Raw genomic sequence first — 26,380 nt, 5'->3', positions numbered from 1 at the left:
AACAACAAAATATAAGCATTGTTTCATCTGGCAAGTTATGGGTGGCCAGAATTGGGATCTCCGCAAATGAACTGTATTATAAATTCTTGAGGTTTAGGGGTCACGGGGTTGCTTAGATTTGTGATGAAGGATATGGAAAATCTGAAAGAAAATTATATTTTTCACTATTACTTAACAGAGAAGGGTAACATTCCCGAGGCAGGTTAGTTCAAAGGCCTTACTTGGACTGAATGTGAAATGTGATCAAATTGCTTCCAAAAATCTGAGGTTTGTGGCTATTAGAAATACAGCAGTTTGGGAGGCAGTGTATTGAACCTCAGTGACTGGCTTTTGGCATTTGAACAAATCAACATAAAATGATGAAACTAAATATTCAGGAGGACTGGTCTTTCAAAATTCCTGAAGAGACATTCATTTTCATAACTGTTCATCTTACATTGTGGTCTGTGGTATTCAGTTGCTCATAAAAATCTTTTGAGTAGAATTGCATTTTCGAATAAGGCTGAATTTGTTGTTTATGGAGGCTTATTAATACTTAATCAATTGTTACAAAGTTCATCAAGCCAGTATGTTGCTTATTCCCACAGTTCTTGGCAGTTTCAGCATTCCCTCAGCATACCCATAAGTAAAATACCATAAAGAATATTCATTTATAGGACCATCATGTCAAGCCTCTAACATTCTTTCAACCCTAAAAAAAATTATGAATGCATCATTACTAAAAAATATAACCTTGCTGGATATTTATTTTTAATGTTTAGCATATCCACTTCCTAAATGAACATCCAAATCTGTGCTATTGCTTTAAAATTATATGACCAATTACATAAGCTACAGCCCTGTCCTAAAGAGGTTGATATCTCTGCAGCACATGCAGTCTGTCTCAGCATAGGAAATTGCTGGGTGATGGGCAAATGCTAAGGTCATACTAGTTAGTTATTTAAGGTGACTTTAAAAGACCGAAATGACTACTCAAAAGATGACAGTGTTCCCAGGGAAGCCCCTAGCAGGGGTAACACAGCAACCCATTGTGCAGGGCAGCAATTAGGAGTGCCAGTGCTGACTGGAGTCCTGGGATTCATTGTTCTTCCTGATTTTCAGGTCATTCCACCCAATGGACAGATGCTGGGAAAGTCATAATAGAGATTACCAGTTTGGGGATGCCACTTCAACAGAGCACCATGGGTTAGTGTGGGATTTTCACTTGTCTGGACTCTGCTCGAGGAAATAACTTCTTTTGAGAGGAAAAACTAACTACAATGAACGCAAGTATTTGGTGTTGTGTTTGGGGAGATAATTGCCAGTGTGCCTCTGGCACCTTTGGGGAGCCATCAGGGCTCACATTCCTTTCCCTCCTAACACCCTGTGATCACTGGGGTAAAGACCATCATTACCTGTTCTCTGCAGAAGTGTTCCCAGCATGTACCAGCAGTTGCACCTAAAGCATGTGGACACTTGAAAAACTTCAGAGCAGCAGTAAATGGCCCAGAAAATGCTTGCAAGCAGTTTGGCAAGCCAGCTTCAGGCACACTCTCGAGAGCTGAACCCTTTTGGTACCCCCCTGTCTGTGCTGGCCATTCTCAAAGGTCAGCATGGGGGTCTCGGCAGGGTGTGAGAAAGGAGAAATTGGAAATGAAAGGCCTCCAAGTTCTGCCACAGAGAGACTGGTTGGTAAAACTGATCTTTCTCATGAAGTAGGGCCCCAGTGCAAGAGAGGTCAGCATACCCTATTGACAAGCTCTTCAGGGAGCTGGTTTTGTTGAGCAGTATCAGCATGTTCGGACCATCTTCCACCACCTGGGATATTTCTCTCTTCCCCTTCTGTCATGCACCAGATCAAATTAGGGGCACCTGTGTGTTCTCCTTTGTCTTATTTTTTGGCCCACTTAAGCTGCCCTAAGGTTTTCCTGGCATCAGCACAATGACCATTTCTGATGGGGTGAGTGCAAGGTGCATTTATGCAGGGGAACACACTGGGGGGGTGCCTTAGCTTTAGCCTTGACCCTGCATCAAGGCTCCTCAGTGGGTAAGGCAGCCTGGAGAGCAGTGTCTGCCCCCATTGCTGAGGGATTACTCCTGTAGATCATGGGAATAAAGCAGGCAGATGGCAGTGCTCCAGAGCATAGTGACCTTAGTGAAACGCAGGAGTAGTGGCACACAGCTGACCTGACTGGGTCTCCAAGTGTGGAGAAGGGACATGAGAGTCCTTAAGGGGGTGAACAAGCTGAGGGGCATTGAGAAGGGAAATTCCTGAGGTAATACAAAGACTGCACCTGAAAGATGGAGGGTTTACACTAAGAAAAGGGCACAAAAAAGCTGGAAAAGGTCAAAAAAAGGCAACAAGAAAGGCTGGGAAGGCTTTGCCTTATACTAAATGACATAAGGATGCTGATCTAACAACTTAAGAGTGAATGTAAGCAATTGTTAGCACAATTTTCTGAAGAACATGGTCAAATCCAAATCACCTGAAGACTTTAAATCAAACTAGCTATGAAAAAATACAAGACAGCTGAAAAAATACTTGAAACCACAAAACAGCAAAATGATGTCCCATGCCCTGAGTGTTGGGTAACCCAAAAATGCTCAAACTGGCATCTCAGAGCCCAAACATGCTCTGCATCTTCATTACAAGCAGCATATCACTCTTAGCTAAACTAGTACCTGTGAGTTGAGCAAATTCCTTATGCTTGTAAGAAAATATCTTTAATTTCAAGCCAAAACTTATTTTTTGCATCTGTGTTTTGCAAATTTTTCACTTTCTGTACAATAGGTCATGAGGAGGCAGGAAAATTTGTGATCGTGATCTTATATGGGTGTATAACTGTGCAGTGGTAAAGTATTTACTTGTAGCAGATGGAATGAATATGGGAGAACATCTAATGTGGTAATTGACGCTGAAACCTAAGGCATTAATTAAATGTGTGTTCTACTTAAGGAGCCGAATAAATGATGAGTGACAATTAAAAATGATGTCTTTATAATTATTCCAATTCCTATTTATGAAAGTGGAGTGTGACTGCATATTAAAATATGATTGAAGGTTTGATGACTCCCTATTCTTTCACAGTTAAAACATTTGCAATTATTTCTCCCTCAGATTAGAGCAATGCATAGTGATGTAAAGTAAAACAGCGTAGGCTTGATTCTCCAGTCTCTTAACACAGGTTTTATATTGGCATATGGTGACTCCCTTAAGCAGAGCACTCCTTAGTTAGGGTGATTTGAATGGACAATTAAGCTCAGCATGATAAATACTGCAAATTCAATATGAACATCTGGGGATGCATTTAAGGATCAGTGATTCATTTTTTAAAATAATATTTGGTTAGGTTTGAAAAGTCTGGTGCCACTGTAAGAGTGAAGATTTCTCCTTCCTGATGAAGCAGTGGGAAAAATCCCTTTCCTTCACAGGGCACAAGATTAGCCTATTCACAGAAGCCAGGGTTCTTTCCCTCAATCTGCATGTGTGTAACGTATCTCTTTGAAAATGCTTAATTAGTTTAGCAGATTCAAACTTTGCCAAAGGGCTGCATACCACTGTCTTCGGATTATGTTAACTAGAAGTCATAATTGGTTGCAGTACCAAGAGATGTTCTGAACACAATTCTCCTGTACTTCCACACTGACTCTCTAAGGTTTCAGATAGTGGAAAATTCCCTTCTCTCAACAAGTTTTGAAGACTCCTCACAGTTGCAGCCAGAGTTGATTGGGTTTTTTTCTTGCCTCTTATGTAACCATTAATAGCCCCCATATTCATTTATTCTTCAGAAGTTGTATGGCAAATATTTTTATTTGGGAACGGAAGTTTGATTTCATGTTACACCCAAGAATTACAAGGTAGAGAAGATGAGTCCTTCCTTTATTTGTATTTATTTTTACTGTGCATATTATTTTGCCATTCTTTCACCTTTCTTTCACCCTTCTTTCACCCTTCTTTCACCCTCTGTAGTTGTTGTGGATATGCTGTGGAATCAGCAGTTCCTATCTTTGAGAAGGCAGTAAGGTCAAGGCTACCTGGCAATGCTGTTGATTATTTTTACTGCAACTCTGAAAAGAAAGAAAACAAAAAGTGTGTGTATGTGTATATATAGCTACAGGTTTATTTACACATACACTAAAGATAAATATTCACTGAAGCTTTAAACCCAATGCCAAGCTGGAGAAGCTGGTTTTTGCATTGGAGTTTTTCCTAGAACCCAAGGCAAAGGACTCTACTCTTGTCTGCAGAGCAGCAGCATCCTTGTAGCTTCTGTACTTGCTTCTTGCAGGGGTGGAGAGGAGAGTGGCCAAAAGCCTGCTTCATCTGTCTGCTTTTCATCCTCTGGTACTATTACCAAGCCTCTCTTATCAGCCTCCATGGCTCACTCCTCCTATTTTTATTACCTCAGCATTTTTGCATTTAAAATGCTACCATCTTCCAGCCTAAGCCTTTTTGCCACTGCCCCACTCTGATGGGCACCCCTGTCTGCTCCTGAGTGCTGCTGCAAAACACTCTCCCTGCCTGCCCCAATCTTATATCCTGTACAGCTCTCCTTACTCTTTCCAGGTGCTATACAAGCATTTCTACATTTTCATTTTGTGTTTCTGTCTGGAAAACATCTCCTCTCTTCCAGTCTATTAGCGGGTCTCAGACATCTCTCTTTTGTGTTGATTCTCCCAGTTACCTGGTGCATTGTGATACATTAGCGTCTCTGTTTACCTTGTTCAATCAGCTTTTATTCTGCTCTGAATTGGATTTTAGCCACCCATAATTTGTGAATATTTAGAATTAGATATATTTTGTAAGCCATTTGAAAAACAAGGATATAAAGCTTCCAGATGGCATAAAATACTAGTTTCTGGATTTAGTACTTCTCAAGATAGAACCTGTAAAAATCATACCTGACTGGAAGGGTGGGAAAAAAGCAAGAGGGCAGTCCAAGCACTGTGATTCTGGGTTTCGTTTTTCCTCTTTTTGTTTTCCTTCCAAGTGGGCCCATTACAGGTGACAATTACATGGAAATAGGCAGAGAAGAGCAGGGCAGTCAGTTCCAGTGTGCATAAGATGCATCTAAGAGATGGTTAGGATGTGCACAAAAAACTAACCAGGGGCTCAGAGACTTCTTTCTCCTCTTTGTGTTAAACACAATTAAACAAGATGGTGGAAGTGCTGACATTGTAATTAGCCATACTAGGTTTTTTCATTTCATTATAAAAATTCACCACTATAATCTTATTAAAAATAAACAGCTGTATAATTTAGGAAATTCTTTTATACAATGGATGTTAATGCTATGAATTATGCCGAAGTCACAAAACAAGGTGTTTTTTAAGATCAGCTCTCCACAGTCATTTGACCCTTTAAAAAAAGCACTTTACTTTATACTAGTGCCACTACATTTTGATCTTTCTTCAGCTTAGATTCCTTCTCACTTTACAAAGTTATTGCTCATCACCTTATCTCCCCTGCAAAGCTCCCCAGACCTTTAATCTGTTTAGTCCACTTGTCATGGACTTTCTCCTTTCTTAATAGGTGGAATTCAAATATTTTCACTGGCAGTTTTGTTTCTCCAGGAATATTAGACCCCTATTACAGCTTGCTCCAGATGTGGAGGATTTCCAAGTGCAGTTCCCTAAAATGTCTTTGACCCAAAACAAAGGCCTTGGTATTGTGCCTGGCCTTCCTTCAGCAGAACACAACTAATGAAACAACATGTGAAAGAGAAATCTAATCTGGAAGCTCCTGCCCAGGGAGGGGCAAATACTTCTATCACAGACATCCATAGGAAGCCAGGGCATGCTAAGAATCATAGAGAGTAGCAGGATTTCGGACACCGCAGAGAGTAAACGCCAGAAGGCCATCCCTTGGCTGACTACAATATGATTGTGCATGGAGGAGGGAAAGCCACTGACTGGCAATCCCATTGAGCAGATGTCCTACAAGAGAAAGTCTTTTATCTCATCACCTGCTGTGTCAAAACCTCCTCTGACGGCTCAACACTGAATAACCACAGGAAGAACCTCAATTACATTACTGCCTGTGTTTCCTCCACAGTTATGCCTGCCCAGGAACTATGATATACCACGCTACATGTCAGTCACTTCCCAAAAGCCCCATAATATTGTACATGAGCCATCCAACCCCAGATGCACGTGCTGCAGCACAGCTGGCAAAACAAGGTGCACACACGGCAGTCTTTCATTCAGTGATCCTGTTTTACGATGTTGACAGAGGAATCTCTCCATGTTCATTTTCCAGTCTGCTGTCAGTATTGTGGTATTTATATTACAGATGCATTTACATAATATTTATGTATTGGTACTGCTTTCACTAACTGGCTTTCCCACCCGGCAGTTGGCAGTGAGGCTGGCACCCGGCAACTGCAGATTTAAATGATACTGTTGTGCTCTTTGAGGCAACAGGTAGACACAGTTTTGGTGGGTGTAAAGGCCAGGTATAAAGGTAGGCATGTGGTAGTTATGCCTGTTTATCTATGCAGGCATACTAGGCTAAGAGAATCTTAAGAAGTTTAAAAATGTAAAATGCCTGGCAAGTCAGAGGATCGCTAACGTTGAGTAGAGAATTATCCCTTCCAAAAGTTAGACGTGCTGACAAATTACTGCTCTAAACTAATAGCAGTGTTGAAGACCTCTCTGCTAACACTATCAGATAAATGCATCTACAATCTCTGCTTCCCACATTTGACACCTCTTAAGGGCTTGCCTACACAATGAAGTTGTTCTTACATTGATTTTAAAAAATGTCATTTGGTTTATAAGTGATTTATTTTAACATCATTTAAATGAATTCTTTTGAAAAACATGTGTTTGTATAAAATATTGGATGCATGAGAGAATAAAAGCTCTGCAGAAACCAACACCATCCAGGTTCTGACTTGGACAGAAATTGGATTGTTGTACGATTTCCAGTCTTGGACTCAGATGAAGCTCTCTGCTTTGTTTTGTTTTGTTTTGTTTTGTTTTGTTTTGTTTTTTCTAATAAATTAAAATGTCTCTAGGCATTTTAAATGAATGGGTTTTTTTAATTACTATATTTGTGTACATATATTTATATAGGTTTATATGCACACATATATGTAGACATATTTTACTTCTGTTGACATAGCTAATGCTTTTATTAGAAGTCTTTATCTGCTTAGAGACACTTACACTGAATAAAATGAAGTGCTATCTGAGACAGTCATATAGTCCTAGTATTTCTAGACTGAAGTGCTTTCCTCTGTGAGATACAGAGTGTTTAACAACTCCTTATCATTAATATAGTTGTAACTGATGTGACATATCCTTTCTCTGTTGTCCATCAATGTTCTAACACCTAAGTTAAATCAGAATTGGCAAAAGTGGGATTTCTCTTGTTCTGTGATGAAGAAAGAATAGGCAGTCATGGTTTGTATAAACTACTTCATAGTCACAGTTATATACAATACAGTTTTCTAATGAGGCCAATTCCCTAGGCAACAGCCCAAATCTGTAAATGTCTCAAGCACAGAAATACAGCCAGCAGGATGTCTAATTCAGTTGAAATCAATGGCGATTATTTGGTACTCATATTCACCTCACCTCCATGAGCTGTGGTCTTGTTTTAAGCTATGTATTGAGAAAGAAAAAAGTACTCAAATACTCCTTCCTAAGGGAATTTTTCTAAAACCTCCTCATTTGCCCCGGGTATTTTACTGCCCATGTTTTAAAAAATTGTTTCTCTCCTGAAATTCAAAACAACCTTCAAGAAAAACAACTAAGAAATTAAACTAAAGAAGTTGTAAGTATATTTAATACAATGCCTTGTGGTTTGAGTAACCTAAGAAGTCTGCTTTTGACTATTTTATTTTCCTGAAATAAAAAGAAGTTTCAGTCTTTCAGATCACATGTCATGAGATGAATTATTTTTCCTTTGGCTTGTCTCTCCATCATTGCGCCTCTTCTCTCCCACGTCTCTATTCATCTGTGTGAAAAGGCTTCCATTACAAATCAGTAGGATATTTTGTCTTGTCAGTCCTTTCAGATGACTTCATATGCACTTTTGCTTGTGTAGAAACAGATGCATGTACTGCACCTTGATCAAAAGTGAGGCCTAATTGACTTCTTACAAGAAGACTGAATGGCAATGAGATAAGTACACGTGGGGATGATTCAGCTTGCTGTGTGTCTGGGGCACCAGAAAGTTTGGCTATGTCCTGACAATACTCATAACTCTGAAACACACCATTCATTGGACCTGATAACTGCTGGTGTAGGTCACTACAGCATTATCCTGAAACCTCATTAAATGGCCCCAAGATAGAAGGAAAATAGACTTCAAAGTTGTTCCTGTACCGCTGCCTCCCAGCCGTGCCGAGTGCTGCTCAGCCCGTCCCTGTCCAGGAACTGGTGCCACAGCAGCTTTGCAAGGGCAATAAAAAGAGCAATCAATTTTTACTCCTCCTAAAGGACAAAGCAAAGCATACATGCCTCAAACCCGAGCTTTAAAATAGACAGTGCGAAGGTTTTACTAGGTCATAAAAGTGTGATTCATTGCAACCTGTCTGACATGATAGGACAGAGATCACCTATGTGTTGGTTGCACTTTTGTTCCAGTGAACCCACAGCACCATGTAATATTAACCTGCTAGACATGAAAACAAAAAGAAGCTTGAGGAACGCATGGTTACATTGCTCCCTATCTGTCAGAAAACTGCCTAGGGAAATGAGGTCAGCTATCTACTCAGAAACCACACTTGAACACAAGGGAGCTGAGATCTGTTTCTCTAAATTGCAGAGGGTTTGGCCTTCCTCACAGGGAAAGTGAAGTAAAATTCTTTCACTTTCATCAAGGTAAGATCAGCAGCTTTACAAAGCACAAGGACACACAAAGCAAAGGGACTTGCTATTTGGGCTGAATAATAAAGTTTCATTTAAGTCTATGTAGTGTTTTGTTGTGTACTGGTAAATGAAGGACTAAAGTACTCACCTGTTTGGTTTTTTCTGAACTATCCTTCCACTGCCTCTCACTTATCTTTGACTATCCTACTGCCAAGACCATGACCCAGTGGAGACACATTATCTGATACAAATGTATGTAAGAATAAGAAATTACTTTTCTTTAATTGTATAGAGGGATTGGTAAGGATTTCTGCTCATAGTATGATCTTGAATCTCAAATTGTGACCATTTGCTTTGCTGCTCAAGTAGATTTGAACTGCCACTTGGTAGGGGAGGAAATTCTCCTAGATCTGACTGGTGTCTGTTCTGTACTGTCAGTTTGCACATGAACTCCTTTTAGCTAATTGTGAGCAAGGGATAAAAATAAATAGCTATCGAAAGAAAGCCTCTACAAATATGTCTCTTTGGAACCAGAATATCCAGGACCTGCTCTCTCCTATGCAACATATGAAAAACACCCTGTAATTTGCTCCCCTTTCTAATTCCTATAAGGATAGGAAAGAACAAAATCTGTTCTTTTACATAAAATTTATAGGGGAGGTTAGGGAGAGTTCTCCAGCAGATACAAATGGAGGAGGCTTTTGAGGAAAAGCCCTTCCACCTTAAAGGCCTCTAGTAGGAAGTTCCTAAAAATTGCAACAGAATCTAGATGACTAACTACTGAGGTTGTTTGAGGACTTAGCCACAACACAAATATGTAAAGACTGCAAGGTCTAAGAACTAATCATCATACAAGGAAGAAACAGTTTTTTGTTTTCCCTGTTTAGATTTTATGGGTCATCTGCCACTGAACTGTGAACAAGTCTGGGAAATGTGGGACTCTTCCATCTCTCATATTTAAAGTCATGGTGTCCAGCTCTGGATTTGGGTGTAGAATGAAGCCTTTCATTGTGGGGCAATTCATTGATGGCTGGAAGACATTAGAGTTGTTGACATCTGTAAAGTATTTCAGAAATTACGAGGATATATTGTGATGAGCAACACAGAGGCCACATCAGACCAGAGCTTCATAGTCACCCAGGAGTTGCGTAATTGAGGAAGAAATGTGGATTCTTTCCAGAGGATGTCAAATTAAGTCCATCCGTACCGAAGCAGGACTGAAAAATGTGCATTGTATTCAAGTACCAATTCAAGCAAAAACTCAGTCAGAATTTCCCTTTTACATCTCTGTCTGATGTGTAGTTCTGCCTTCACTCTGATAGGCTTCTTTACCGTTTCATAGCATACATTTCTCCTTGTTATCTTTAACACGGACAGATTTAAATCCACATATTAAATTCTGCTTTCCTTCTGCTAATTCTTTTACTCTTGCATTTGCATTCCTCCCTCATTTTTCTTTGTTGCCTTTCCTATGGAGGTGGGAGAGCTAATTAATAAATACAATTATTATTGGGAGGTAGGAATGTGTAGCTGAAAAGCAGGGGCATTACAAATATTTAGCTGAGGTATTGTAGGGTCTGGGTGGCCACTTCATCAGAAGTCTGCGGCCTCATAAGTTTTGGGCAAGAATGGTTTAATCCTCGGGTCCTGCTGCGGCATCCACTGTAGGAATTCCCCACTGGATGTCTGGTCCCTCACAGCTGACCGCAAAGTGATTCTGTGTTGTGGGTTTGCAGGAGTCTGTGCTGTTTTGCAGCATGAGGGAATGCTTTTTGAATGCCAAGCTGATACCCTCAATTTTGTATTTTGACTGCATCTCACTTCTTTCCTGCCCCTGCCCCATTCACTGAAGTGGTGCTTGCAAAGCTGCCATGGTAGCTTTCCTGGTGGCTTGCATCCACGTAAATAAGGTGTAATCTCCCAGCAAACAGGGCTGCCATGCATTTAGCCATGTCTGATGAACACATTGATGAGCCTGGGTAACCAAGACAGAGGAAAGTGGTGAAGGAGACTGAAAGAGCTTACAGGGACCAGTGTTGGAAAGAAGTCACTTAGGCTTTGTGCAGCAAATTATTATTTCTGTATTACTATAGTAAATAGCTTCCGCCTCTCCCACCATGGTTCTTTTATTTTTGTTAGAGGTTTTTCTTTGCCATGGATCCACTTTCTCACATATAAGCCTTTAACTAGAAATTTAAATTCCTTTTCTTTTCAAAGAGAAGAGACAGTCTACCCATCCATTTTTTGGGGAAAGGGGGTTGCAATCAGATTTTGCTGTCCTTCTAAATTTTGTTTTCTTTTACATACTGTCATGCAGGACTTGCACAAACAAGGAGAACTGACTAGCTGAAGAGTAAAGACACTAAAACTTAAAATATCAAGAGAGCTGTCAAACGTATTGAGTAAGTGGGGAGGAGTAGAAATTTTCTTCTAATCTCTTTCAGCTATTGTAAACACATCTCACTTGCAGCAGCACATCTTATCAACAGATGTTGGTTGTTCTTGTCTTTAATTGCTGCTGTCACTTTAGCTTCTAGGAGTTCTCACTCCTACAGCTCAGTCGAACAAAAGGACACTTCTCCTCTAACCTCTTTTTGCTCTGCCATCCTGCCCCTCTCTGGGTGCACATCTAGGGGGAGTGGATGTGGGTGCACTTCCTTTGCAGCTTCACTTTCCTGCTGCCATGCTCGCACTGCAGCGTCGGTGTGTTGAGGTTGGTGGTGTAATCCCTCCGTGCTCAGTGTGCACCACTGATTCAAAGGATGAAAACTGTTTTCTCCCATCTGGTCACAACCCTGGAAAGCTGCACGAAAACTGTATGGCAGGTGCTACTTAAAGAAAGCTCTTCTCATGCTCAGACAGGATACCCTTTTTATCCCACATAAAAAGTGGCAAAGTATTTTTCTCCTCATAATCCTCTCAATTCCTGTCTATTTGCTGCTCTTCTCTTCCTACCCCCACTACTGCCTTTTCTTTCTCCCATGGGACTGGCAGAATCTCAGAGGAAATAAGTAAAGCTTTCCTAATATAGAAGCTCATCTTCTCTGAAAACACTTCTCATTCTGTTAATGGAGTTCTGGAAATGTTTCAGTTCTCTCCCTACACTAATACTTTATTCTTTTCCTCTGATAGCTGTCCAAGCACCAGTGTCATCAGTTTTTCTAGCTTTATTAGCTCATTCTGCAAAGGAATGCTCAGGCAGTCTAACAAAATAATAATAAAAAATTGGCTGGAGAGTTTTATAGCTATGTACTCTCTTTAGAAAAATAAATATGCATCTGGAGACATCTTTCTGAGACCATTTCTGCACAGGGGTTTTACACTTCACAGATATATGAGCTCTACATACAAATATCAGTGGAAGGTAACACAGGTTGCTTAGTAGATTTACATATGTCCCTTTCCCCTTCCTCTCTTACCCTGATATATGCCTTCTTCCTGAGTTTCTCCACCTATGATTTCTGTGCTCAATATTTGCAAATCCACTCGTAAAAATTTATGTAACAAAAGCACAAAGTGACTGCAAATCCTCTGTGTAGAAGGGAGTGCTTTTTCTGTGCCTCCCTCCCCCACAGTTACACTAGTTCTGGGGAGAAGCAAGGGAAGCGCAGAGCAGCAGACATGGAAACGCTCTTATTCTTCAATGAGAGTAGGGTTTTCCACCAGGGAGAAGGTGCAGCTTAGTACCAAGGGCAGGTGGATTTGCTGTACCCAGCGCTGGTCTTCCAGGCTGCAGCAGAGAGGGAGGGAAGCTCAGGTACCCTCTTGTCCCCTCAAAACCCCAACTAGAAGATGGGGGTGGGGCAGGGTGAGCAGGGAGCCTTCCATCCTCAAAATAGAAATTGTGAGGAGCAAGGACGTGCTAAGCATGAATGCACATAAGGGTGGGAAGTTGGTGGGAAGTCGGTGGGAGGAGGAAGAGTTCTTCAGAATGATGGCATCTGAGAAGACTATGGCCAATTATGGCCCATAAGAGGAGAAATGCCTGCAGTTGCCCTGGGAGAGAACTACTTGCACAGAGAGTATGAAGCAGGCTCTGTAAGCAGAAGCTTAAAATACTCCACCTGCATTTTGGAGACATTCATTAGCACAGGCTACCTTCCTTGTGCTTCACTCTAGCTGCCCAGGATGTGCTTTCTTGCCTACCCTTTTCCAGACACAAATTGTGTAGAAATAGGAACTGACTGAGATAAGCACCATACAAGACATTGACAACTGCTGCCAGGCAGAGCCCGGTCTTAATGGCTTGTCCCAAATATGCAGGAGGGGGGATGGGAGAAGAGTTGCCTGGGATAGACTTCCATTTCACACATCCTCTCCCAGGGAAGACTAGTGGGTGCCCCAGTCAAAGTGCCCCAGATCAGAACATACAGAATTTTCAAGAAGGTTGCAACATCTGCTCTGCCTGGTACCTTTTCCATTTTTGACCCGTGAGGATGCCAGCAGGGCAGTTCCTCATCTGTGTCCACCCAAAAATAAAAGTGAGGGCAAGAAAAAGAAACTGGAGACCTGCTAGAGTAACTTGATTGCGTGAAGTGTAGTTTGGGAAGTGAACTGGTCTTGATAAAGGCTGGTGGCCATGCTGACATCAGTATTTGGAGTGCAGATTTGGTCATAACTATGTGCACAGAGTGCAGAGACAGGAAAAACCTGAGCCAAAACAGTGTGTTCTCCAGCAGGAACACAGAATTAAGGTGCTACTTTTATGCTGCATTTTCATTAGTGGTGTCTCAAAAATATCACTTTCAGCATGCCTTTTTCACTTCTCCCACAGAAGCATGAAAATTAACATCAGCTAACAAAATTTTCTATTGCTCTGGAGGAAATGTTGTGGAGAGCTGTTAATACATTATTTTTCTCATTTGCTTTTTTTTTTTTACTTTATCAAAGTCCAGTCATAATGAGATGCCTGATTATTTTCCTTTTTTTTTTTTTTAATCATTATTTAATTATTTTTCCCCCTCCCAGAGTTTAAGACACACACCTCAACAAGCAAAACTCAAGACCCTTCATGCAGAGTCATTTCCCACCAAATTTGACACTGGGCATGATATGCCAGCTCAGATAGAATATAGCAATGAAAGCCACGTGGTGCCAGCACACATCTCCCAGGCACAGGCAGCAGGCTTGCCCCCTGGTTGGCTGGAGAACATCTTCACCAATTGGATTCTGCCATGTGCAAGAAAATAGCTGTGCTGCTCATGGAGGTGAGGTCACATTTGGGAGTAGCAATTCATTATTGTCTACCTGTCCTTTATTCCAAGTTGAGCTCACATTTTCTTTTGGATGCTGCTGTGCCACCTGGAGTTGTCAGAAAGGGCCTGTTCCCACCACCTTTCACCTTATCTCTTGGTGTCAGGACCACTTCTTCCAAACCAAGTGGGCTAAGGAGATATTGTGAGTGCACATGCAGGAACACACACTTCCACAGTGCATAGGAGGAGATATCATAGTCAAGTCCTAAGCTTCTGCAGCCCTTTTCCTGCATACCAAAATCCCAGGGCATCATACTTACCTGTCTTTACCTGATCCATGGCTGCACAGGAGTGGCTTTTTTCAGCCAGACTGAAGTTCTACCACTTACAGGTAGCTTATGCAATCCCGTACACGAGTTAACTCTACCCCAAACAGGAACCTAAACAGGGTGAAGGTCAAGTCCTGTGAAAATATACTATCTGCTGCTTGGTCTATCATTCAAATTACTCAAGGTCAGGTTTTATTTAGTCACGCTTTCTTCCATAATTTTTCCCTCCAATATTAAAATTTAAAAAAAGCAATTAGATAACGAAGCATATGTAGCTTGTTTTCTTGGATTGTTTCTCAGCTTTTTCCTAAATTGTCACTGCCCCTTTGGACTTCAGCAGTGGGATAGCTGCCAGGTTTCCACAGAGATGCAAACAAATTCTATGCAATAAAATATCATCTCTACATAATTTAAGTCCCAAATGTACATGGTGACAGTTTTATGTTTGAGTAATACGAAAATCCGAGATATTGGATGTGAGTATAATTTAGGATAGAGAGCTGCAAATATTTCTGTGCCCTGGAATCCAGTTAAAATGCACCATTGCACATGCCGTGTTTCGGTGGTGAAGTATTGCTTGCCTCTGATTGCTGCAGGGTAAGAACTTTATTTTCCTAACCCATGATTTAATGCTTTCCACCCCCTGTAAATTGTAACTAACAATGCCCTCTGTGTGAGCTCTGGTAGCTGAGGAGACAGGGGGAGATGGCTGCAGCAGGGAAAGGGAAAGAGGGGAGGAAAGAAGGGCAAAAGAGAGGAACATGTGCAATGGGTTAAAAAACATTTGCAACTTGCCTTCTTAAAGAACTGAAGGCTGAATATTGGGCCAAAACCCCAATTAGATGGTGGCAGTAGAACTCCTCTGATTTTGAAGGAGCTGAGCCAGTCTGAACCAGCTGAGAAGCCGGTCCGCAGTTTCACATTTAGTGCCCAAAGTGGTTGGAGCAGGGGAGGTTTGAAACTGTACTCCTCACGTAGCACAGAGGGGCCTGCAGGAATAATGTTTGCTTTGGCATGGAGGTGGGTTAGTGTAGACCCAGCAGGTCCTGCAGTGAAAGGCTCCTTTCTGCTCTGAGTGATGGTGACTTCCATTAAGACAGCAAATTCATCCAGAGATATGCCTTAACCCACATCCTTCTTTCATGTGCAAGTCCTTGCACAGTGCAGACCTCAAGGTGAATCCATGTGGATGCCCCTGCCCTTGTTTTCATCCCTGGATGTCCTCTGTTTCTCTGCATGGCACAGATCTTGTGGTGTTTTCCCTGGATACCTATTTCAGACTCCCTCTTTAGTACAGCAGCAGTCAGAGTCTGTGTCAGGACCTGATAAACTTTGATGCTTTTGAAATGCCTCTTTCTATAGCTGTGGGTCTCAGGGAAAAGGAGCTGCTGCATTTCCTCCATCTTCCCTTTTCCATATAGAAAGGCCCTAAGAGGATTTTTTTTGCTAAGATTTACCCATTTCTGGCATAATTTCTGAAATTTGTTCTTTTCTTCCTTCCTATCCTTTTCTCTTTTCCCAGGATGCTTGCTTTGCCTTCATCTCATTAGAAAGATTATCTTCTCACAGCATGTAAAATTAAGAAGTAGCTGTGAGGAAAAAGTGCAGATAGATTAGATGTTTCTCTCATCGCAGACAGCCTGGTGCAAAATGTTTCAAGCAGTGCAGGAAGGCCTGAATGATGCTGAGATATAACAAAGCTCACATCCATCCCATAAAGGCCACCTTCTTTCCAAGAGATGAGTAACAAAGCAGAGGACAGGTGGACAGGCAATAGTACCTGATTTCTTTTATGATATATTGATCAGAGGATATCAAAAAAAGAACAGCAGGCAACAGGTTTAAAATAGACAGAGATACCACACTATGCAACTTATAATAAGCAGCTCCTCAGTTTAATCATAGTATAAGTGAAGACTTAAAAATTGTATGGGTGCAAAACCTGATTGGCAAATACATTAAATTAAAAGAAGATAACTCTCATGCAGGGAATCCCTGAGGCACAAAGCATCAAGAACAGGGAATTACTGAAGGAAATACCACTTTGTGTTTGATCTGCTGCTACAGTCTCCCAGGAGCATCTGTGTATTGGCCATCCCTCCAGGTGCTGCTGGCCTTGGTCAGACCCAGTACCACCTCTGATCTGTTCACAGGCTCAGTTAGTCAGGTGCTGAGGGCCACCAGACCTGCAGCACTGCTCTCTTTGAGAACTTAGAAAATAATGTGCTTAGTCAACTTTCTATCAAGACAGAATACTACCAAGGAATTGGTAACTCCAGATATTCTGTCCAGGAGTTCTGAAGACATTTTCCTTCCATGTAGAGGAAAATGAATGCCCATGATAGATACTGACTGCACTTACCTATAAAAACTCACCTAGCTGATGCACATCTAGTCTTTATACCTGCCTGAGTCTATGGTAAGATGGATATCCCACCAGTCCCAGAAAGATACACCAGTCATTCTTTCTTTGCATCCTCTGGGCTTCCCAAAGGCTCACCGTATGCTGATATTCCTCACCTGACTGCAGCCATGGAAAAGCATCTGTGATGAGAAAAAGAAGGCATTTTTTAAAACCAGCACTGAATATGTTTTGTGTGGCACAACTCCAGAGACAACCTTTTCCCCTTAGCAATTCATAAGGGTGATACTGGTGTGGACAAAGAACATATACATGCTACATGCAGGAATGGATGCCGACCCCTGAATGGCTGCACTGTTTACTTCTGATGCCACATTATCTTTCTTCCAACATTATTGCAGCTAACACCAGAAATCCTGATCCAGAATATGTGTCTGCTGTCTTGAGGGGGCATCTGAAATACCATGAGTTTGTTGCAAGCTGGTGAATGGTAGTCATACATCAGCTGAGATATATGGTGGTGTATTATATGTGGCATCTTGAGCAAGATGCTGAGTTCTCAGACAGAAATGCTTTATCACCAAAGAGGTCCTAATTTGGATTAGCTGTTATGTCACAGCACACCACACCACAATACTGAGATTTTGTTGCTGAGACTTCTCAGGATCTTTGGCATGTAAGTAATATTTATGATTTAAAAGCCAGGTTAGTAACATGTCCATTTTTTGATAGCTGGGAAAACCTCCACAGTTCTGCCAAGTATCTAGGATCTCTTTTTAAGAAATACAGAGCAGATGCCACAGCATACCAATCCCAGTTTCTTCTAAATTATAAAATCTATATCATTATGTCAAGTTTCCTTGTCAGTAATTATTGGAAATATCTCACTGCTCTCTGTCTAGAATAAACATCTTATGCTCTAAGTGCCCTGGTGTCACCTAACGAGTATATTAATATTGAGCATGGGATCTTACTAATTCCCTGCTTATTAAGGACTTATGGCCTGAGAGCATTTAGCAGTGGAACAGATCAATCATCACAACAAACTGATCATAAGCATTTCTAGGAATATATAACAGCATTTGCAAATTCTAGATTCTGTCACCCTTCCTCACATCAAACCCTACCTTGCCAAACACCTCCTGCCTTCCAGAGCTATTCCAAGAGCAGGGATTCCTCAGTGAAACAGCAGTAGTGTATTTACAAATAGGGAACCAATTATGCATTTCTTCCATTCCCCAAATTCTCTTGCTTCAGCTGCCTGAACTGGATATCTAACACAAAACAGAAAACACATTAGTCCCAGTTCAAAACAGTGTGCTAACTGAACTATGAGAGTTAGGATTTAGCATTTCTGAGGGACCTACCTGATTGGTCCTGAAGCATATGAGGACAAGGAAGGAAAACTATTTGCTTTCAATGTTATTGATTTTGGTAGGATCTTCAGAGATTCACTTTCCATTACTTGCAAATTCACGCTACTACATGAAGAAACATCAGAAACTACCATAATTTCTCCTGAGAAAAATGTATGCCTGAATTAATGTGTTTAATTAGTCGGTCTCAGTTCAGTGTTGAGGGCTGTTTAATTTAACATCTCAATGTTACATATTTGCTCCCCTCATTTTTTTCTTTTCCTATTTATTACTGTTTGTCACACACCCTTTTCAAGAAGGTGGTATCTGGTTCTAGGACTTCCCACTCCTTGATGTAGACATCTATACAGCTCGCTAATCTGGTATGGTGGCCATTGCTCAGTCAGATCTGATATTAAACCTTCAGAAATAATCTGACCAGATGGATCGTCCTGCATATTTAATTTCTCACTATAAATAATGTACCTAGCTGTCACAGTAACTTCTGGGCACTTTGTAACTACAGTTAACCCTCTTAGCTTTGATGTTGTATATAAAAGAATTGGGGCCTACCTCTGAGAATGAAGTACTTAAGAAGAGAGATGAAGATGATTTAGGGGTAAACTCTCAAATATCAGGAAGATGTCCTAAAGTACAGTTTTTTATGCAAATTAACTTACGCCAGTCGGGGATTTCAGTAATTCTTCTGATTTTGCTAAGTGTAATGTGTGAGACTTCCACTTAAACTCTTCTGTCACAAATTCAGAATTTGGTTGTTTCTTTTTGTTTTCATTCAAGTTTTGATTGCCTGTAACTATTGGAAAAAGAAAGGCAGGAATGGTCTTTTGGCATGCGGATTCTTAGATTGGGTGGCTAGATGGGTTGAAAGATGAAAAGTTTTGAATATTTACCTTGTTTTTGAGTAAAATTCACCCAATCTCTTTTAGTTCAGTCAATTACAGATCTAACCTAATTTCCATTTACATTAATAGGAGTTTTATCCACTACTTCAGTTGTCAAAACCCTCTACTGCAGTAAGAAATAGTGTATCCAAGTTCATATCAGAGTTCCCATTTCAAGCTGATTTTAAAATCTTCTATTTCTGATAGTGTCTCTTACATCATGATGTGATATACTAAAGAGCTGGCTCTCTGCAGGTAACAAAAGTTTTCAAGGAGGGAGAAATGAGATATGACTTGAACAGTAGCTGTAAAAGAAAATAGGAATTTAACATTGGGATGAAGGTAGATTTAATTGGGAGACATGAGAGAAGATGAAGGAGTGAGAAAAGGGAGATGACATCTGTTTATATTGTGAAATAAAAAACATGTTTATGGGCCAACACTGCTGTGAGAGATGGAGAATAATCAAGAAGTCAGCATTATCTTAATCCTCCTGGTCTTTTTTTAAATAAATCATCATTTCATATGGCAAGTCTCACTTTCTTCATACCCATTTCCATCATACAAATTTAAGTAACAAATTGTTTGCCTTCTCAAAAAGCAATATGCTAAAACACATGCTAAGTCCATGAGTAAAACTACGAGACACCAGTCTTCTGCTAGCTTCAATCTATCTATCTATCTATCTATCTATCTATCTATCTATCTATCTATCTATCTATCTATCCTTTATTTTTTAAATTTTAACTTTGCTGTAGTTGCCTGCACAGTATTGGTTTCTGGAAGAGCCTGGAGTTGTGAACATCACAAGATGCCCTAAGCTAAATTTTGTTTTCCTCAGGTGTGTTTTGGTTCACTCAGAATTGCAGCTGTCTCAAGATAGCATCTCCAAAATATTGAAAAGACAAGCAAAAAGCATGCATACTAGATTAGTATCCTATACCTATCTTACCCTTTGAGCTTTTCTTTCCACCTGAGTTTTCATCCTTCCTCTTGTTCATTTCTTTAATAATGTGTGAAAACCCAAAAATGGACAGCAGAAAAGTGCCTGTGGTAGTTCTGCGGCACCTGCTCTGTTTGATCTCCTCACGGTCCGTCACTCATCTCAACCGCTCACGCTGCACCACACATCTGTCCTTCTGCCCCTTCGTGTTCCAGTCTATTGTTCCTTACAATGGCGAACTGCCTTTTCCTCCACAGACCATCTCTTCCACCTTTTCAGCTCATTCTGGCTCCATTCCTTTCTTTCCTATGTAGTTTTGCAGCTTGACAAGGCACATGTTATTTCTCCTAGAAACACAAATTGATGGGTATGGTCTAGCACGTGCTTACATTGACTTTAGAGATTTTTGGATGTAATCCTCTCCCTCAAAAATATGGACTGTAAACCAATATGTTATTTCTTCCTTGTTGGTTCTAGAGTGTTCCATGTAATACTGCAAACTCAGTCCTCGCCTTGCATACAGCATTGAGAAAGTTGCTGAATGTTGCTTCTGTGCTGTACATTTATTGACTGAAACATTTGAGTTGTTGCTTTTCACACTGGTAATTTTAGAGCACAGATGCCTAGCATGTTTACTCACATACCAGGGCTCACATTTAATGAGCAAAATGTCAAGTATATTGTTATCCACCATAAAAACTGTGAAAAATATCCTTGCCATCTGCAGTGTGCCTTCTGCTTCAGCCTAAAAGACTTTTACAAGCAACTACATGAAATTAGCATTAAAGTCAATATTTATAAATGGAACCACCTCTAAAGGGCCGGATCTTCTCCCCTCCCACACCCCCTGTTCCTCTGGGATCTAATGAGCTGGGGAGTCTGGGTGCAGGAAGGGAGCTGAGTTGTGCCTGGCTCCTGGTTGCACTCAGGCAGAATAATCTCCCTGCACTGAGGAAGAAGTGGAAAGAGAAGAGTGGTACTAAATGGCATTGACAGCATCCGAGGGCCAAATCCTGAGCTGGTGTCAGTTGGTGTAATGTCATTGTCCTTGCTGAAGTGACACAGCCAGCATAAATCAGCACAGTTTGGGTGACTGACACAGCACTGTGTTTGATCTGTGTTACCTGAAGATGGAGTCCATAGTAACACTCATGGAATAGATGGTGGATACGAGAGCTGAAACTGGGATTTGATGGACTGCCATCAGAAAAAAATAATGTTTTCCAAGAAAATGTTTGCCAATTCTCCACCAAGCGTGGAAAAAACCTGACCATTTGTTCTGGCTTTTTACGGTGCTGAGGACAATGAAGATCGTTCCTTGCTGAGGTCTCTAGATTGTACTGCAAGAATAATAAAATGAACATTTACCAGTAATTGATAACTGCTCCTGAGCCTTCTTCAAGCAGCCTATATGAACTTTTAATTTTGCTCTTGCAAAATCTTTAATCCAACCACGATTAGTGTGTTGCAGAACTGAGGTCTAAGCACATTTTGAAAACTGTTGCTGTCCACTGCTGTAATCCCAACATTCATAAGCAGCTGAAATTCCAGCCAGATCTTCATGGGCCAGAGCTGAGGAGCAGAACATGCTCCCTCAGATGGGTGACCAAGATAACTTTTGCCAATCGTTCCAGCTGTTCTGCCAAGTCGTCCACATACCATTGGCTCCACCAAGCTCGCATGAACCACAGCCTAGCACAGACATCATGAAAACTGGTCACTCCCACAGCTGGAGGCTAATGAAACAGAGAAAGGTAGCATCATCATATAATCCACACCACCTTGCCTTTTTCTTTGTCCACATGTTGAACAAGAGGATCAGGATGAAAATTGCTGTGGTGATTAGCAAACACAGCATAAATATTTATCCAGAAAATTACAGACCAAATACATTTTACAAATTTTATTTATGGCTGTTTAGATGCAAATATATTTCATTAACTAGACTTTAAGAAGGGCATTTACATGTTCCCTCAGACTATTTCTAATATAATCATTGCTTGGGCAATTAGGCCACTCACTAAGCCACAAATCTTATCTTTCACACCGGTGAGTCATAAATAAGGACTGAGTCACAAATAGACCAGACAGACAAATGGTGTCAGGAAGGAAATAAGATTGGCTGTGAATATATTTAGGCTGGAAATTAGAAGATGACTGCAGACTACCTGAGGAATGCAATTCTGATATAGTTTTCTAATTGGGAGGAACTGAGCTAAGAGAAGTAACTTAAATTGCTTTATCATTTAGCTTCACAAGCCCATGAAAGAGACTGTACACTAAGTAGGAGAATTTCTTAAGACTGAATTTGATGATAGAAATCCTCAAGGATTCAGAGTCTTTGCCTTCCATTACTACCTGCAATTAGTGGCCTGCTTACCCAAGTTGTCCAGCCAGTCCTGTTGTTATCAGTAGTCCTTAGGACTCATAAACAGCAGGGACTGATTGGACAGATACAGCAATGCCAGTGCTGTCACAGAGTCAAGGTTCTGTGCAATGCAGACTCTAGTGTTCACACTGTGAGTGTGAAGCTGTGTTGCTGTGGCTGTTGCAAAACCCTCCTGTCAGAAAAACTGAGAACACCTTGACTTCCTATGATTGTATTCAAGGGCAAGTTCAATTATGGGGTATTCTATAATGGGGTGCACATAGTAAAATGGACATCAACTAATAGCTCTATAAGCTAATTAAATGTTTTCCAATGTTAGACCAGTGCAATGACTTTCTGTCATGCAACCAGAGTTCCTGGGAACTCTTGTAATACAAAAAATGGGATTTACAATGTTGGCTTACCTTTACTGGCTTCTGTATTTCTCAAGGACAAAGGGAGAGTGGGATTTTTGCTCTTCATGGAAGACAATTTACTTATTTCCTTGGTGTAAATAATGCTGAATATGCTGATGCAGCGTCTTACATAGGCTGGAAGGATGTCTGTATATTAATGCTATCTGCTAAATGAAAAGAGTCCCATGTCTGTCAGCATGAATTTAACTGTGCCATCCAGTTCCACATCAGCTCTGCTCTGTACCAGCAGACTTGTCTTTAAATGTGATCCTTGCTTTGCTGTGACACATTATTACTTAAAAATAATTTTCTTTTAATCAGTCTCTAGATCATGGATACACATTCCATAACAAATTGCCCACATCAAGTATTTTTACCTTTTGTATCCAGGGTATAGTCTTCTCTCTCTTGTTCCCTTTCCTGCATGCCCTTTGGTCTCTGTCCTATCATATGATACAGGCACTAGTGTTTCCCAGAGATATTCATGCTCAGTTAGGCAGCAGGAATTCACATGACATGATGATGAAATTATATAGCAATGTATAATTCTCGTGTGATACTGGGCACCTGCATCTTGCTATAATGAGGGCCACGTTCCCTAGTGTACCTCAATGACAGGTGCTTTCCACTGCAGATATAAGGGCTATCTGACCACAAGATTCAGTACTGGTATTTTACAGAATCACAGAATCAGTTAAGTTGGAAAAGGCCTCTGAGGTCATCGAGTTCAACCTATGACCTAACACTACCATGTAAACTAGACCACGGCACCAAATGCCTCATCCAGTCTTTCCTTAAATACCTCCACAGACAGTGACTCCACGACTTCCCAGGGCAGCTCCTTCCAATGTCTAGTCACCCTTTCTGTAGAAAAATTCCTCCTAATGTCCAACCAGAGCCTTAGGGTCAGTTACTGCTTGCTTTCTGAAAACTTACCATCAGGTAGTGTTTCACTGTCCTGGAGAAATACTTCTGTTTCTTGCTGTTTCTTAACATTTGGTCTGTCCACACATGACAATAGAAAGGTGCCCTACCTCATTGCCTCAATGTATGGGAAGGTGAGAAGACAAAAAAACCCAAAATTACCTTCACATACCTCTCTTCAGTTTTCTGGAAATAAAGAAAAAGAAAAAGATTAGTGTGTTAACAATCAAAAGAAAAAAATTACTTTTAACTATACAGCATGTGCTGCAGAGTTTAGAGATGAAGAAATCAAGCCTGACTCCAACTTGCACCTTGACCTCACCAGGACCAGAACTGGACACTAGTTTATAATGCAGCCTGTTTTCTTGAAAAGTAGCCGGACAGGGTGTGAGTGTCAGCACTGAAATACACACAAAGTAACACATTTATTAAAATCTATAAAGCAAAATATCTTTTTATAAGGGTAGTTTTCTTTTTGCCAAACTAATTTTCTGAACTGCTAGTAGAAAAATGGAATTTCACTCTTCAGAAACTAGTATTTTTTGTCTCCTATGTAGTTTGCCACTGGTACAGCTTTCTTTTTCTCCTTTTCTAACTTATGCTGTGAAGATCATTATAAAGTATTTCTGTTATGAAAGAGTTAGCTTTTGAAAACCCATGAGAAATCACTTTTCGTAAGCATGAAATAAAATCCTTAAGAGAAACCCCACTTCAAATCATGCCAAAGTTTCACATCTACCTAAGTGCTACTGCAAACTTTGCAAACCATGACACGTATTCCACACATATTCAACATACACCTGAAGATAAAGTTTGGCTCCTACATGTCTTCCTAGCTTCACTTCTATAGAGAGTTTAGACCCAGCAAAGATCTGCTATTGGGGATATGCACTGTAATTTATAGCAAAGTTGTTTGCTGTGTGCCCAATGTTGTTCATGCTTGAGGGTTTTGTTTTTGACCTCACTGCATATTAGAATAAGGTCTGAGAAGTATGCAAGCTTTCTCCTACTTTCAAATTAACTTATTTATATTGTACTCCAACATTTGGGCTGAAATTCTTTCCATTTCAATATCATGACTGTATTGGTAACTATATCAGTGTAAGAAGTAGGAAAATCTTTCTGCTTCTTACATTTTAAAAATGCCTCTTTCATTACTCAGGTTTGCTCAGGCCTGACTAGGGAAACATACTGATGACTATTTATGGAGAGTTTCACCATCTCAGCAGCTTCCCTGGATCCATGTATACCTTGTGCTGCAAGGTATAACGCCTTGCAGGTATTCATGTTCAGAAATTCAGTTCCACTTTAAACAAGTGCTTAACTTGTCCAAGAGGTGCTTTTTATGGGCAAGTTGTTTCAAGAGCAGCTGGATACTCCCTATGGGCTCACAGGCAGAGCCTAGAAAGCACAGCCCAGGACTGAGCAGTCAGGGTCCTGGTCCAGCTACTCACTTTCCTGTGGGTCTTGGGAAATTCTCTTTTTTGCCAATGGTGTTGTCTCTGCCTCTAACTAGCATCCCTTAATTTCATGTGCATGATGTTTGAGTCTCATGCTTGTGGCAGAATGCAAGGAATTTAGAGAGGCTGATTTTCCTTTGGATGGAGAACAAAATCTCTTGGAAAACTGTAGGCATGGGAATGCTGTAAACCTGACATGCATCAGTTTCCCTATGTGCTAAAGCAGAGAAATCCCACTAACTCTGCTGCCAGGGCACTATAAAATTATGTTCATTATTGTTTGTAAAAGGCCTCAAGTTTCTCAGATCAATACTGCTACTGAAGTACAAAGTAAATACTACTTCTCAAGGAGGAAGAGGATCGCCTTTTGAGCTGCCATCTGCTCCTGGCCTGACTCCAATTTCTTCCTAGTGAGTAATATGAAGGCAATTTCATTTTCACAATATGACATATGTAGCTCTAGGTCTTAAAGAGGGAGGAACAATCCACCAGTAGTCTGCCTCCCACTGTAGAAGCAAATTATCTAAATTAGAGCATAGTAATTAGACAGATTCACCGATTTGCTGTAAATATCCTATCTCTATCATCCGTCCATTGTGGTTCACAGAATGAAGTTTGCTTGGTTGTTTCTTAATATGGCTTTTTCTACATTATCTCATCTCTGAGGCATGGCTGAAATAAAGGTCTGTTCAAATGCTTGCCAAACAATATTAGGATAAGAGGATCACCAAATCTTTGGGGGCAGAAGGGAGAACCCACAAAGCAATCAATGTAAGACCAGAAATGTCATCTGTCATCTTAAAACAAGAGCTGTTTGGAACAGAACCCCCCCTCTTGAGGTGGGCACATGATCACAGAGGAGCCACATTGCTGCTTCAAGGGAGCCTCACTGCTGGAGCCTCAGTCCAGCTGAGGCCTTTTTGCCATGCAGCAGCCTGTCTTAATCTTCACAGAGTAGTCAGTGTGTGTTAAAAAGGCTCTTGGTGAAGGAGAAAGAACTGATCTTACTTGGTGGGTGTAACTGTTCTGGAAGTCTTTTCTGGAAAGATATTCTCTCTTCCCTTTCACTAAACATTTTGAGGTCCCATTAGCATATGAGATTAGACAGATGTGCACCTTTACATGACTAAGTTTAGAAAAACAGAATAAATCATAGCTAAATCTTAGGCAATCAGTGACAAGCTTTCCTGCCCCAAACTTCCAGCTAGAGGTGGTGAGAGCTTCCTGAGGAGCACCAGTGGATTTCCTCTCAGCTGCTGTAGTAGCTACTGCGAGACTCCCTGAGACTTCTCACTGCCTGTGGATGTAGATTGCAGCTGAAGATGAA

General features: G+C 40.8%; 2 long non-coding RNA genes across 2 annotated transcripts; both read right to left on the bottom strand.

Annotated features, from left to right (window-relative positions):
- Window positions 1–16,252: 16,252 nt before the first annotated feature.
- LOC119697726 lies at window positions 16,253–19,003 on the bottom strand. Its single transcript, XR_005255915.1, has 3 exons — window positions 18,053–19,003; window positions 17,813–17,959; window positions 16,253–16,867 (listed from the first exon to the last, which is right to left on the bottom strand). It is a non-coding gene; the product is annotated as an uncharacterized LOC119697726 (long non-coding RNA).
- Window positions 19,004–20,744: 1,741 nt separating this feature from the next.
- LOC119697881 lies at window positions 20,745–23,090 on the bottom strand. Its single transcript, XR_005255974.1, has 3 exons — window positions 23,047–23,090; window positions 22,679–22,833; window positions 20,745–21,621 (listed from the first exon to the last, which is right to left on the bottom strand). It is a non-coding gene; the product is annotated as an uncharacterized LOC119697881 (long non-coding RNA).
- Window positions 23,091–26,380: the final 3,290 nt, after the last annotated feature.

This window comes from Motacilla alba, chromosome 2 (genome assembly GCF_015832195.1).
Source record: "Motacilla alba alba isolate MOTALB_02 chromosome 2, Motacilla_alba_V1.0_pri, whole genome shotgun sequence".
Classification (NCBI taxonomy): Eukaryota; Metazoa; Chordata; class Aves; order Passeriformes; family Motacillidae; genus Motacilla; species Motacilla alba.
Note: the sequence above shows the minus strand (reverse complement) of the source record. Positions and strands in the feature narration are given on the sequence as shown.